General features: G+C 47.7%; 1 pseudogene; it reads right to left on the bottom strand.

Annotated features, from left to right (window-relative positions):
* Nucleotides 1-14,445, bottom strand: part of LOC106739790 (zinc finger protein 135-like) — a 53,834-nt pseudogene that overhangs the window by 13,354 nt on the left and 26,035 nt on the right.

Genomic DNA, 14,445 nt, shown 5'->3' with positions numbered 1-14,445 from the left:
CACACATGACAGCATAAGTTATTTAAGGTCAGCACCCTGAAATGGCAGCACAGGGCAGGTCTGCAGTTTCCAGGCTCCCTTTCACCCTAGGCATGGAGCATTTGTGAGAGGGGAGTCGGGTGGAGGGGACAGCCACAACTCACCTGGCAGCAAGTCCTCCGACCTCAAGATTTCCCCACAGTACACATCATCACAGACCCAGAGCTCGACCTGTTCTTGTTGGATGCGGCAGATCAAGTCAGGTGTGGGACCTTGATACCCTGCTTGGGCAGTGGTTAAAGAGAGTTTATTCACTGGTACTGTATTCGGAATAAGTAATTGAAATTTGATGAATGGAGCCAATGAACTCAAGGATTATACTAAGGACTTGAAGGACAAGGGAAGATGGACCTTTAGGATGAAAGGGAAGGCATAGCAGGGGGAAGAGGATGGTCCTTTTCATCCAGGTAGTGGACGTATCGTCATAGGAAAGCAAACACCAGTGCAATTCCAGGAAAATGAGTGGAAATGAGTTTGGACAGGACACACTAGACAAGACAGGGAGGAAATCAGAATAACTGCTCAAGGAATGGCTGTTAGTGCATTTTGAGCCACAATGAATGGCAAATGATATGATCATGGAGAACACAAAGGGAAATCATGCTGTCAAAGGGGAAAACTTCAGGGAAGGTGGTTGGATCAAATGAAGAAGAAATATATACAAGTCTGAAATGTGAGAGGTCTGATCATGGACAGAGCAGTGGGGAGCAAAGGGATTTAATCCCCCGCCCAAACATTCATGAGGATGAAAGTGTTAATACCAGGAAGAAGGCAGAAAACAATCTTGGAGTTGTTATTTATGCCAAAATGAACATGGGGCGACAGTGTGGGGACACGGTCAGGGAGGCTAACTGCATCTTGTCGTGCATCCACAGATGCATCTCGAGCAGGGCCAAGGAGGTGATCCTCCCCATTTATGCGACACTGGTCAGGCCACAATTGGAGTACTGCGTCCAGTTCAGGGCGCCGCACTTCAGGAGGGATGTGGAGAGCATGGAGAGGGTCCAGAGGAGGGCCACTCGCATGGTCAGGGGGCAGCAGGGCAGGCCCTACGAGGAGAGGCAACGGGACCTGAACCTGTTCAGCCTCCACAGGAACAGGCTGAGACGGGATCTGGTGGATGCCTATAAACTTGCCAAGGGGGACCAGCAGGCCATGGAAGAGTCCCTGTTCCCCCGAGCACTACCGGGGTAAGAAGGAACAACAGCCATAAGCTGACAGAGTAGATTCAGGCTAGACATCAGGGGGCGCTACTTCACTGTCAGGGCGGCTAGGAGCTGGAACCAACTTCCAAGGGAAGTGGTGCTCGCTCCTACCCTCGGGGTCTTCAAAAGAAGGCTAGGCAATCACCTAGCCGGGGTCGTGTGACCCCAGCATCCTTTCCTGCTCATGGCAGGGGGTCGGACTTGATGATCTGCTTAGGTGCCTTCTGACCCGAACAACTATGAAACTATGAAGATGACAACAACACTGCAGAGCTCACATGGCTCCAGGGCAAGGCAAGAACCAGAGCTTTACCCAGGGAAACGAGGGCTTGGTGGTTCCTCAGCATCTGGTCCCGGTAAAGCCCCTTGTCTTCCTCTTCCAGCAGCTCCCACTCCTCCCGTGTGAAATACACTGCCACGTCCTCAAACACCTCCCGGAGCTGCCGGCACAAGCGTTACAGCATCAGTGTCTCCTGCCCCCCTGCCCCCAGCCCTGTCTGCACTCACTCTGCACTACAGCCCTTTGCACGCTTAGCCAGGACAGACAGGGGTACGATACTCAGCTGACACGTGACATGCATGAACCTGGTTTTGTCTGTTTGAAAACTGCAAGTTCTCTCATAAAAGAAAAAAAATTGCTCCCAACCCATAGTCCCCCAGCCCTGCTGCTGCCCCACACTCCCCCCACAGCCCCCTGGCCCTGCTGGGGACTCGCTCCCCACTGCTGGCACTGCTGGTCACCTCAGTCCTCACCCACAGCACTCTGCCCAGCCCAGCCCTGCCTGCTCCGCGGCACCCTGGCCGTGGCTGCAGCCTGAGGGAGGTGCCGACTAGTGCAGCACAGCCCATGGGGTGGTAGGGAGGGCTGCCAGCTGTGGGATCAGGCTCCCGGTCCTGCTGCCCGCCTCCTGAGGCCTCCATGGCAGGGAGCAGGACGCGGCGTGGCAGGACAGAGCAGGGTGGGACAGCTTGGTGGTGGTGCCACGAGCTAGTGCCACCACGGTGAGGCACCCTTTCCCACAGTGGGGGGTGTGGCGCAGATTTGTGCTTCCCGCTGCTGCTGTGTGGGCAGGGGGTGACTCACCATGGCGGTGCTTGGATCGCAGCAGCAGCATCGAGCTTCCCTGCCTGGCCTCACTGAGTCCTCACCGGCCAGGACACACCATTAATGACCTCCACCTCCTCCTGGCAAAGGAGGGCCAATTTAGTGTCCTATGGGGCACGGACATGTCCTGGCTACCACGCAGCCCATTCTCACCAAGGCACCAGGCCTTGCAACGGAGCCTGATGCAAACACTGCTCCCTCCTCAATGCACACCACATCGTCACTGAGCCACACAACATGGATCGTGGCATCACAGGGTCATCCACCTGGGCCCCTACTGTTCTTATAGGGCATCCCCTGCTTACAGTGCCCCGCTGCTGTCTACACTGCCAGATGGTGCAATCCCTCCAGGAAAGACTGAATCAACCCCGCTCCAACATCTGGTCCAGGAAGAGACAAAGGCTTGTGGCAGGATACTTTCACCTCCCTGGACTTCCCAGTGCTGGCCTCAGAGCAGCTGTCCTTACACAAAACACTGCAACACAAACCTGAACATGGAGTTGTGCAACCAGAAATCAAATGCAGGCTGGGTTGTGTTATGCACAGTCCACACAGGGACTGTGCAGTCTTTTCGGATTAACCGGATTAGCTGCTGTGTCCCCTTTGTGTGGGGGGGTCTTGACTTACATCCCCTCTCCCAGCACTGTCCCCCTTCCCACCACGCTGACCCCCTGCACTTGGTATCCAAAAGACTTTCTCTATTTAATAGTCTGGTCTGTGCATATCCTTCAATTCAAACTTATCAAATGAGTGTGGAATTCAAAAAACCTGTGCTGCGCCTTTGATTCAGGTCATTTGTAAGCTGCAAATCCATCCCGGCTTCTGCCTCCCCTCACACTAACACACATAATCAGCAGCCAGGTGTGCTGTCCACTCCTGCCAAACTGATGGGGTGGGGGGACACTGCTGGCATCAGCTGCAGAGACCCTCTGTGCTCCCCAGTCCTAGGCAGCGGGAGAGGCCTTGCTGGGCTCAGCTGTAGAGACCGCTGCCCCGGGCTCCCTGGTGCTGGCTGGCTGTCACGGAGTACCCAGAGGGGCTCTTCCCTGGTGCCTCAGCTCTTAAAATGTCCCATTTCAGTGGTTCTCAACCTTTTTTGTGCCAGGACCTATTTGGAAACATCGATGGCCAGTCCCAACCCAGTACCCCTCACTCCCAACCCGCTGCCCCCCACCCCCAGGGCCTAGCACCCCAGGCTGTGGGGCAGGCAATGGGTGTGTTGGGCCGAGGTGGGTGGGTGGGGCAGGGGGAGTCCCAAGCAGTCTTACAGGCTGCAACTCTGCCAGCCTGAAAACGAAAAGCAAGGTTTCCCATGATTTTCTCTTTTAAAGGAGAATCCATTTTTAAAGTTCGATTACAACCCTTTCAACTATTCTTATGACCCACTTTTGCGTCGCACCCCACGGACTGAGAAACGCTGTCGTGTTTCATCAATGCCTAGAGGCAGCCCAGGCAGCACGTCTGCAGGCAAAGGCAGTCCCAGCTGCACAGACTCTGACCAGACCTTCCCGTGCCAGAACCCCTGGCTCTCTGCACCCCAGAGCGCGCGCCTGCTAATGCAGCCTGGGGGCTTTGCAGTCTCCATCACCACAGACTTCTCGCTTTTCAGGTCTCTGCTCCCCAAACTCTTGACAGCACCCCTGGCTCCTCCTGGGCTCTGCCCCAGCTGCACTCCCACCCCCACCGCCAGCTGGTGCCCTGCTCACCTCCATGCTCTCCCCCTGCTTCGCAGGCCTGCCCTGCCCCTCCTGCAGCTGGCCCGGCCCAGGCGTCAGGGAGCCGCTCTGTCCCCGTCTCCCTGGGGAGGGTCTCTGCAGCTCCAGGTTCACAGGCCCTTCCTCTGGAGGCTGCTGATCTGCTCTGCTCAGAGTCCCGGCACCTGCGGGTGGAAGAGAGTGCACAGGTGAGCCCTGGGGTGGGGGCAGGGGAAAGCCCCGCTCGTCCCCTGGACTGGTCTGGGGTGAAGAGAGCTGGAGGCTGCAGTGTGTGGAACAGCGGGGAGAAGGGAGACAAATCGTTGTACCGGCAAGAGGCTGCACATGAGCCCCTAGAACTGCACTGGTGCTGATGGTGATCACGGCACTGTGACCTCGCTCCCTGGCAAAGTTTCTGGAGGGATGCTGGTGTTGGGTCATGTCCACATGTTGGGGTGGGGAATCCAGGGTCAGTCTACTCCAGGACATGTGAAATGCTCCCAGGGGCACCGGGAGAACAAGAGCCGCTGACCTGCTGGAGCACAGACCCATCAAACTGTTCTGGCAGAGAGATTTCTGCACAGGGGACGGGGCCTCCTCTCACAGGAAAGGGGAGACCCACCGCTCCTCACCTAGCCTGGGGAAGGGCCTGGTCCGGGGCACCTGCCTGGGGACCCTCCACATGCTGACAGCTTCCAGGTCTCTCCTGTCCTGGGGAGCTGCAGCAGGACGGAGGCCTGGGTGAACTGTACCTGGCCCAGCCAGAGGCCACTGTGGACTCATTTCTGCATCACCTGCACCAGCCTCTTATTGACTGATATTTTTACAACACTGATCATTAGAACAGCAATTACATCACTGGTTGTGACCATGGCAGCACGGCAAGAGCCAGTCACCTAAAGCATCTTTCTGAGAGCCGCGGTGCAGAGAGTGAGAAAGATCCTGGGCCTCGGACCACTGTGGTGGGAGAAACCTCCCTAAGGTTTGTTGTCTAGCTGTAATTTGATTGACAGACAACGCGGGTAAAGAAAGACAGCTGTTTATTTGCTCAAGCAAAGACCATAAAGCCAGCAAAAGGCAAAATGGTCCCCCCTCAAGGGTTAGGCGATCTTTTATATTTTTTATAACAAAGCAAGACTATATGGTTAATAAAAAGCAATATTTGGGGCGGTGTTTTATAAATCTTTGTAACAGCATATTTCTATTAAGCTGAACTAGCGCTTTTTAAAAGCTAAAAGTTAAGTAACAGTAACATTATGTTAGCAAAACCTTATACAGTAGAAGATACCTTTTAAGGACACAACCAGTAAGCTCAAACAATGGTTTCTCTGTCTTATCTTACTTTTAGCTGTAGCTGATTTTTTTTAGCTCACAGACACAGATTCACTTTTTAACTCAGAAAATGCTTGGTACAGTTAAAATGATTACTTGACACAAGCAAAGGCCTAGCTATCATTCTGCCTTGTGGTCAGCTGCATTACTAGGCCACAGGTCATGCCTTGTATTCAGCTGTAAAGCTAATACTTCTTAAAAATCCAAATTATTGTAAACCTAACAGTATGCTTTCAGAAAACTATTCTATTTCAGGGCAATGACAAACCTGCGGACTACAATTCCCCACTTTGTTTTAATATTTTAGAGGAAATTTTGGAACACACTTTTAGGTACTCAACTTCTTGTGGGGTTAGGTTTTGATGATTGATGCTGGATATTTGTATAAACTGATTATATATTTTTATTTGTCTTTGCATAAACTGTTGTCTTAGAGAGCATAGATACTGAAAACAGCACAACAGGCAGATTATAGTTATAACAATTTTAATTAAGCTTAATATAAAAGGTCTAAGCCATCCTGTAAGGGAAGGTAATCAATTTGTGAGTTAACTAAGAGATGTATTTTTGGGGATTTTTGTTATATTTTTGGCTTTTTGGATATGGATAGTTGTATTATTGAGGTGGGTTTGTATTATTGTAAAAGAACTGTTAACCCAAACGCAACATTCTGGTCCGATAACTGCGCAAGCTCCCCCTTGAGCAGCGAGGAGAAAATCAAGGGCTATATGGTTTTGAATTATCATTTGTCTGAGTTTTTCTTGGGTGTCAGCCAAAGCAGCAACGGCCTTCGAGAGTTTTTTGTGATCTTTACTGAATTTATGAGCCATGATTTTTATTATAGCTTGTAGGCGAAGTGTAAATCTTTTAAGACAAGCAGTGTCTATTCCTGGGAGTATACCTGCTAAAGAACACCCGACTAACACTTCTTTGGTAAGCGGAGTTTTTTGATATTTATCTATTATATTACGGCTTTTTTGCAAATCCCTCTTGTTTTGCCACCTGCCCGTGGAAGGTGTGTGGCAAAGGACGTAGAGGGTTTTAGCATCGCTGGACAGTAGATACCTTTTTTTTTGGCAGGGATTTTATGGTAGGCGTGGGAGCCACAGACTCAGTATTGTCCTTTTAAAGCAGCGAGGTTTGAATATTTAGGAGGTATTTGGCCCCCGTTTTTTAATCCTAGCACCCCGCGTTTATCTTTTGATTTAAAGGAAGGATTTGTAGTTCTATTGAAGAAGCATTGTCCCCGGGAGGTATCAGTGTATAAACAATATTACAAGGTATTATTTAAAGAGGAGATGGGGGTGCAGATAGGATTAGTGTCCTTGGTTAAAGAGGAGACTCTGCAAATTGTCTGAAAACTGGGTGGCTAGGCTTCACACAATATTCTGTTTCATAAGTAAATACCCGAACTTTTGCTGAACTACAGCAATGTGAGGGAGGATACCAACGGGCAATGTTGACCTTCCCGTTTATATTAGAGAGTTCGATTGAATTGCTTATTCAGACAGGAAAACCTCGGGCACCAGGATTACCACATCTGCAGCAACTGGCAGCTATAGCCGACCCCTGTGAGAGACTTATTTCTCCAGCAAAGAGAAAGATTAGAAATAACATAGTTATAAAAACCATATTATAACCAAAATCAGCACAAACAGTATGCACAACCCTGCAGCTCTAATAACTGATCTTCTGGGACATGTTACAGTCTCAAAGTGCTCGGTTTCAGCTGATCTAAAAGTGTCTAGAGGATGCAGTACTTGGAGTTTGGTGTTTTCTGGGCTGGGCAGGACCCCAAAAGGGTGACAGTTTATGAGTGGACCTTGGTTAGTTTGAGTTTTATATTATCTAACGGGCTGCAGGTCCAGGAGGTGTTTGTTTTTATTTTTTTGTCTGTTTCTGGCTTACCCTTGTCACGGTCAGGTGGGCATGCGGTGCTCTCACGAGGTCCGCAGTCGTCTTTTTCTGGCTTTTTTTTCTTTTAGGTCAGGGAAGCTCGCGTTGGAGCCGATCCTGAGCTCGGGTGAAACTTCTGTTTTCTTTGTATGAGTATAATGAATCCAGTTGTCTTTTTTTGTTATTTTTACGGCGGTGTGGGAGGTGAGGAGGACTTGATATGGTCTTTGCCACCTAGGTTTAAGGGGAGACCGTTTTTAAGTTTTTATATATACCCAGTCTCCAGGCTGGATGCGATGTGCTGGGACATCGACAGGGAGGGGTTGGTTTAAAGCAGCATACTTATGGAGAGATTTTAATTGAGACTGTAGAGATAAAATATAGGAGGTGAGTCCTTTATCACCTAAAAGAGAAGAAGTGTGAGCCGGTAATAAGGGGAAATGTTGGGGAACAGGGTGTCCAAACAGCAGCTCGTAAGGGCTGAGCTTTAGTTTTTTCCTGGGGGTAGTTCTGATGGACATAAGGGCCAGTGGGAGAATCTTAGTCCATTTTAACCCGCTCTCAGCACATAGCTTTTTAACTTTTTGTTTCAGGGTCTGATTTATTTTCTCTACTTGTCCTGAGCTTTCTGGGTGCCAAGGGGTATGGAATTTTTATTCTATTTTTAGGCAGCTGGCCAGTGTTTTGTTTATGTCAGCAGTAAAATGCGATCCTTGATCGCTTTTAATGATACGTGGAGGACCAAACCTGGGTATAATTTTATTAAGGAGTATTTTTATTACTTGTTGTGCTGTAGCTCTTCTGGTGGGGAAAGCTTTTATCCACCCCGTGAGTTGATTAACAATTATTAGGAGGTTTTTGTATCCATTGTCTTTAGGCATATCAGCAAAATCTATTTGTAGTCTTTTAAAGGGAGCATAAGCCCGGGGCAGGCCCCAGGGGGTTCTGATTTTTTTTTTTTTTTTATATTAAACCTTTTGCATATACTGTAGTGTTTTAAAAGCCTTTTTGCTTCCTGGTAGACTCCGGGTGCGTAGAACAGCCTGTTAGTGATAGTGGCAAGTTTTTCATAATCTAAATGCTCACTTTGATGGAGTTGTTGTAGATAGGGTCTAAGAGCTGCTTTAGGTAACACTATCCTTTTATCTGGCAATCGCCATATTCCATCTTTTTTACAGGTGGCTCCTGCCGCTTTTTATCTCTGTTGTTTTAAAGGTGGTGCAGACTCGTATATTTTTGGCTCTAGCAATATTCCCAAATATGCCTTTGACTGGGGAATTTGAGCTTGGAAGGCTAGGGCGGATAGTGGTTGTAAGGCTGCTGTTTGAGCTGCAGCATTGGCCAGGGCATTGCCTTTTGAGACTTGATCTCCCTTTTTGGTATGGGCTGGGCAATGCATTATCGCTAATGTTTTTGGCAACATTATAGCTTGTAGGAGATTATTAACTTGTTTAGCATTTGATATTTTAGTCTCAGAAGCTGTCATAAATCTTCTCTGTTTTTATAATTGTCCAGTGGCATGACAGATTCCAAAGGCATATTTAGAATCAGTTTAAATATTTATAGAGTGGCCCAATGCTAATTGACAAGCTCGTGTAAGGGCAGTAAGTTTAGCTGCCTGCGAGCTCAACTGCCCAGGCAGTGGTTCAGCTTTAAGTATTTTAAATGGAGTTACTACTGCATAACCCGTTTTTTTAACTCCATTTACTAATTTTGAAGAGCCATCTATAAAAAAAATCAAGTCAGGGTTGTCTAAGGGTAGGTCACTAAGATTTACCCTGGGTTTGTCTGAAAATGTTGTAACTTGAAGGCAATTGTGAGAGTCTGGTTTCCCGTTGCTGGGTAGAGGTAATAGAGTAGCCGGATTCAGGGTATTATATCTCTCTATGACCAGGTTTGTAGCTATTAAAAGTGTGGTTTCATACTTGTTTATTCTCTGATGAGAAAAATGTTGAGTATTTTTCTGGAGTAGAAGTAGGGCAACTGCATGTGGAGACTTGAGGATAAGGGGATATCCAAGGACTAATTCTTGGGCTTTTTTGACTATAATTGCAGCTGCTGCCACTGTACGAAGGCAGCCTACTCTCTCCTTTGTCACTGGATCTAATTGTGTAGAGAAGTAAGCTACCGGGCGTTGGGTGTTGTCTAAGGGTTGAATAAGTATCTCAGAGGCTACTCCTAGTTGCTCATGGACAAAGAGGGTGAAAGGTTTTTGATAATCTGGTAGCCCTAGGGCAGGGGCAGAAGTTAAAGCAGATTTTATATTATTGAAACTATGGGCAGCTTTATGATCCCAAAAGACTGGCTCTTCTGCCTCTTTTGTAGTAAGCTGTACAAGTGGTTTGGTTAATTTTCCGAAGGCTGGAATCTAGGAGCGACAGAACCCCACCATTTCCAGCAGACCCCGAACTTGACGCTTTGTTATAGGCTTGGGAATATTTAGGATAGCTTGGATTCTGTCATCACTCAGGCATCTTTGGCCAGGCTCTAAAATGTGGCCCAAGTATTTAATAGTGGATTTATAAAACTGAAGCTTATTTGGTGATACCTTGTGGCCTTTGGCGGCTAGTGCAGTGAGTAAAATGATGGTGTCTTGAATACATGCTTATGATGAGGCAGAGCATAAGAGTAAATCATCCATGTATATTAGAAGGGATGAGGAGTTAGGAAAAGTAACATCTTGCAAATCTTTGTGAAGAATTTGAGAAAAAATGCTGGGAGATTTTATATATCCTTGGGGTAACCTTGTCCAGGTCAGTTGAGAAGAATCCCAGGTGAAGGCAAAAAGATATTGGGATTCAGGGTGGATGGGGATGCTGAAGAAAGCAGAACAGAGGTCTATTACGGTATAAAAAGCAGTGTCAGGGGGTATTGCAGTTAAAATAGTATTGGGGTTAGGAACAACCGGGTGTCGAGGAATGACATATTTATTAATTTGTCTGAGATCTTGAACCAGACGATATACAGGTTTCCCGTCTGGACCAGGCTTGGGTTTTTTTACTGGAAGTATAGGTGTGTTATAGGGGGACTGACAGGGAATTAAAATTCCTTGTTTAGAAAAATCTTTAATTAAAGGCTTGAGTCCCTCAATAGCTTCTGCTTTCAAAGGATACTGGGGTACTTTAGGTGGCTCAAGATTGGTATGAATTAGAATTTTGACAGGATCTGCAGATTTTAGGAGTCCAACCGAGCTGGAGGTGAGGCCCCAAAGCTCTGGGGGTACCCTTTCTTTTAGAACAAGGGGAAGAGACTGCAAGCTTGAGTCTTCTGTAACTGCAAGCACTGTGGCTATTATTGGGACCAGGGAGGACGGAAACGTTAGAATAATTTCGTCAGGTGAGCACTGTATGGTGGCTTGTAGTTTGTAAAGAAGATCCCGTCCAAGAAGGTTAACAGGGCCAGTTGCTAGAAGAAAAGAGTGTTCTGCTGAGAGGGGGCCAATTTTTATATTCGTGGGTTGTGAAAATGAGCAACGGAAGGGTTTTTTTTTAATTCCCATAACAGTGACTTGTTTTTTACTTGGTGAAAGTTGTCCTTTGGAAATACTGGAAAATGTTGTCCCTGTGTCTAGCAGGCACTCGTAGACGTGTTCTCCTATCTTTAAGGGTATTAGGGGATCTTGAGCACTGCAGTTTAGGGTGACTTTTTTAGGTTGGACAGAGGATAGTTGCAGAAAGTGGCATGTAGAATCTCCCTCATCACATCAGTCGTCACATTGGTTTTGAGCAAGATCTGGGGTAACAGTAGTGAACTGAGGGTTCTTGAATTTTTGATTTTTAGGGTTATCACTTGGGGATCTTTTTGGTCTTAACTTGCACTCTCTTTTCCAGTGTCCTTCCTGTTTATAGTAATGACATACGTTGGGCCCATACGGTTGGTAGGTACGGCCCGGTTGCCTAGGCACAAAGGGCCTCGGGCCATGGGGCAGATTGGTTTTATAGGCATTTGTGGGCTGTATTACTGCTGCCAACATGCGAATGCTGGACTGATTTTTTTTTTTTGTTTTTTTTTCTTCTTTTTTTTTTCCTTTCATTAAAAGTTTTAGTAGCAATGGCTAAGATTTCTGCCATGGATTTGCCCTCAACACCCTCAGTGTTATGTTGAAGCTTTTTTTTAATATCTTCGCTAGCCTGACTTATGAACACAAGTCTTAACACAGGCAAAGTGGCAGGTGTCTCGGGGTCCATGTTTCCATACTGACGTATAGCTTTACAGAGTCTTTTAAAATAGTCTGAAGGGTGTTCTTTGGGACCCTGAACAGTAGCTGTCACTTTGGACCAGTTTGTAGTTCTGTCTCCTGCTTTCTTTAATCCTTCTAAAATGTTGTCTTTCAGCATTTGTATTGAATTTTGCCCCCTTTCCTGATTGTAATTCCAATTCGGATTTTGCCTGAGCACGCCATTAGGCATGGGGTGGTTTTCATGGGGCTGATCGGCTAGAAATTGGTCAGCATGGCGTAGTACTTGAGTCTTCTCATCCATAGTTAAGAGGTTTTCGAGAAGCTGCATGACATTTGACCAGGAGGGGTTATAAGTCATGAAAATGGTTTTGAAGCATCTTAGAACTACTTCGGGATCATCTCTGAGCCTGGGGGTGTTTTTTTTGCCAGTTCAAGAGGTCTGTGGTGGAGAACGGAGCATGTGTCCAGTGACTGATAACTTCTCTACCCTCGCCAGGCACAGGGTATTCTCTTAGAGGTAACTGAAGTTCAGGCTTAGACAATTTTTGATGAGTGCGATTTGAAATCGGAGTAGAACTGGAATCTGGAGAGGGATCTCTGGACCCATCTCCAGATCCGGGACTCGGGGATTCTGAGAGAGACAATCGAAGTGATGCCTCCCGAAGACTTCCCAGTCCCTCGGCTGGCCCAGGGGCAATGTTTTGGGGTTCAAACATTTGGGGTGGTATCAATGGTAGGTTAGGGGGCCTAGGCATGGGTCTGTAATCATCTTCTGAATATGACGGTGGTGCAGCAGGTTTTGGATATAGAAGGGGAGCTAACAGATTTGGAAAAGGTGCAGGGGTCTGGGAGGCTAAAGGTTTTAATTGCTTGCTAGCAACGTTGTCCCATAAATACTAATAACTAATTTGGCCAGGGCGGAGGTCCTCCAAGATCTTTCGTAAGGCAGCCAGACGATTTAGGTCAAATGATTCATTTTCTGGCCATTGTCTTCCCAAATCTAACTGGGACGTATAAGACATCCAATTAGTTAAACAGAGTTCTGCCATACGAGACTTGGACAGTTCCGCCCATCCCTCCAAATGTTTCCAATTCTTAATCATAAAATCAAGGGGTGAATCAGGAATAACTTTCCCTAGACCGGAACCCATGATTATATCCAAGCACAAGCAGTCTTATTTCCCTAAGTTCTACCTGCCTAGAAGCTGTTTCGTTCACGTACAACAACCGGTGTTCTCGGACCCCACTGGCTTTCTCCGTGAGGAGGGGCGTCTTGAGTTCGAGACCCTAGTCATTGGCCGTTATAATAGCATTTCTACCTTATATCTGTGTCTTTTGCCTTTCGGCGAGGCTGCTGGCTCTATCAGCATTTAGATCAGCAGACAGATACCCTCAAAGACTGCTTCCATAGACCTCTAGAGGTAAAACCAGAAAACCAGAAACCAGATAGAAACCAAAAACATACCTGACCTGAGGTACTCGCCGGTACCGTTCCTTTACCCGACTTGAGGATCCCGCCTTATTGATCCTGAGGGGACCGTCCACCTCCCGAGACTAACCCAATAGGTGAACTCACCTGGTGCGCGCTGGGGTGTCGGGGGATGGAGGTCTCCAAAGGCGTCAAGCTAGACGGGTCCCATCTGGGGTGCCAAATTGTGGTGGGAGAAACCTCCCTAAGGTCTGTTGTCTAGCTGTAATTTGATTGACAGACAACGCGGGTAAAGAAAGACAGCTGTTTATTTGCTCGAGCAAAGACCATAAAGCCAGCAAAAGGCAAAATGCCCCCCCCCCCCAAGGGTGAGGCGATCTTTTATACTTTTTATAACAAAGCAAGACTATATGGTTAACAAAAAGCAATATTTGGGGTGGTGTTCTATAAATCTTTGTAACAGCATATTTCTATTAAGCTGAACTAGCACTTTTTAAAAGCTAAAAGTTAAGTAACAGTAACATTATGTTAGCAAAACCTTACACAGTAGAAGATACTTCTCAAGGACACAACCAGTAAGCTCAAACACTGGTTTCTCTGTTTTATCTTACTTTTAGCTGTAGCTGATTTTTTTTAGCACACAGACACAGATTCACTTTTTAACTCAGAAAATGCTTGTTGCAGTTAAAATGATTACTTGACACAAGCAAAGGCCTAGCTATCATTCTGCCTTGTGGTCAGCTACATTACTAGGCCACAGGTCATGCCTTGTATTCAGCTGTAAAGCTAATACTTCTTAAAAATCCAAATTATTGTAAACCTAACAGTATGCTTTCAGAAAACTATTCTATTTCAGGGCAATGACAAACCTGCGGACTACACCACCCACAGGGACCAGAGCCCTGTCCCACCCCAGCCACACAGGTACTAACCTTGTGGCCCTGTCTCGGGCAGGGGCAGGCATTGCAGCCGCTCACCCCAACCGCAGGACAGCCGCCCAGGCTCCTAACTGCATGCCAGGACTTCATCCCGCACCTCACCTGCCCCTGGCTCCTTGGACTCATTCAAGAGCCACCAGCTACTGCCCGCTCTGCTCCGCTCGCTGTCCCCCCATGCAGCATTTGTTTGGAGCCTGCGACCCCACTCCCAGCCCTGTTTTCTACCTAGTTGTCCCCCAAACTCAACTGACCTAAACCCACTAACCAACAGTAATAATGGCGGGGGGTGTGGGGAGGTAACTGCTACTATTTGCATGTCGAGCCTATGTTAACCTTGTACATCAAAAAAGCTGGTAAGGACCTGGATCCGGGTTGGGTGGGGGCTCCTCTTTCGGGACATGAGGCAGCTCGACCTCGGGCTCTGGGGTTTTCAGATCTCCTGCCTCCTCCAGAGGCCTGTCCTCACCATGGGCATTGGGCTGCTGCTCCCAGGAATCACCAGGCTCTGGCAGGGCCCCTGGGGGCTGCATCTGGTCTGAGGACCCTTCCTCGACCTTCACACGCACGGTGACCTGGGGATGAGATACATGTGTCGCTGGGGAGCCGGGATCTGGGGGGGAACATCCC

Source organism: Alligator mississippiensis, chromosome 1 (genome assembly GCF_030867095.1).
Source record: "Alligator mississippiensis isolate rAllMis1 chromosome 1, rAllMis1, whole genome shotgun sequence".
Lineage (NCBI taxonomy): Eukaryota > Metazoa > Chordata > Crocodylia > Alligatoridae > Alligator > Alligator mississippiensis.
This window is presented reverse-complemented; position numbering and strand designations above follow the sequence as displayed.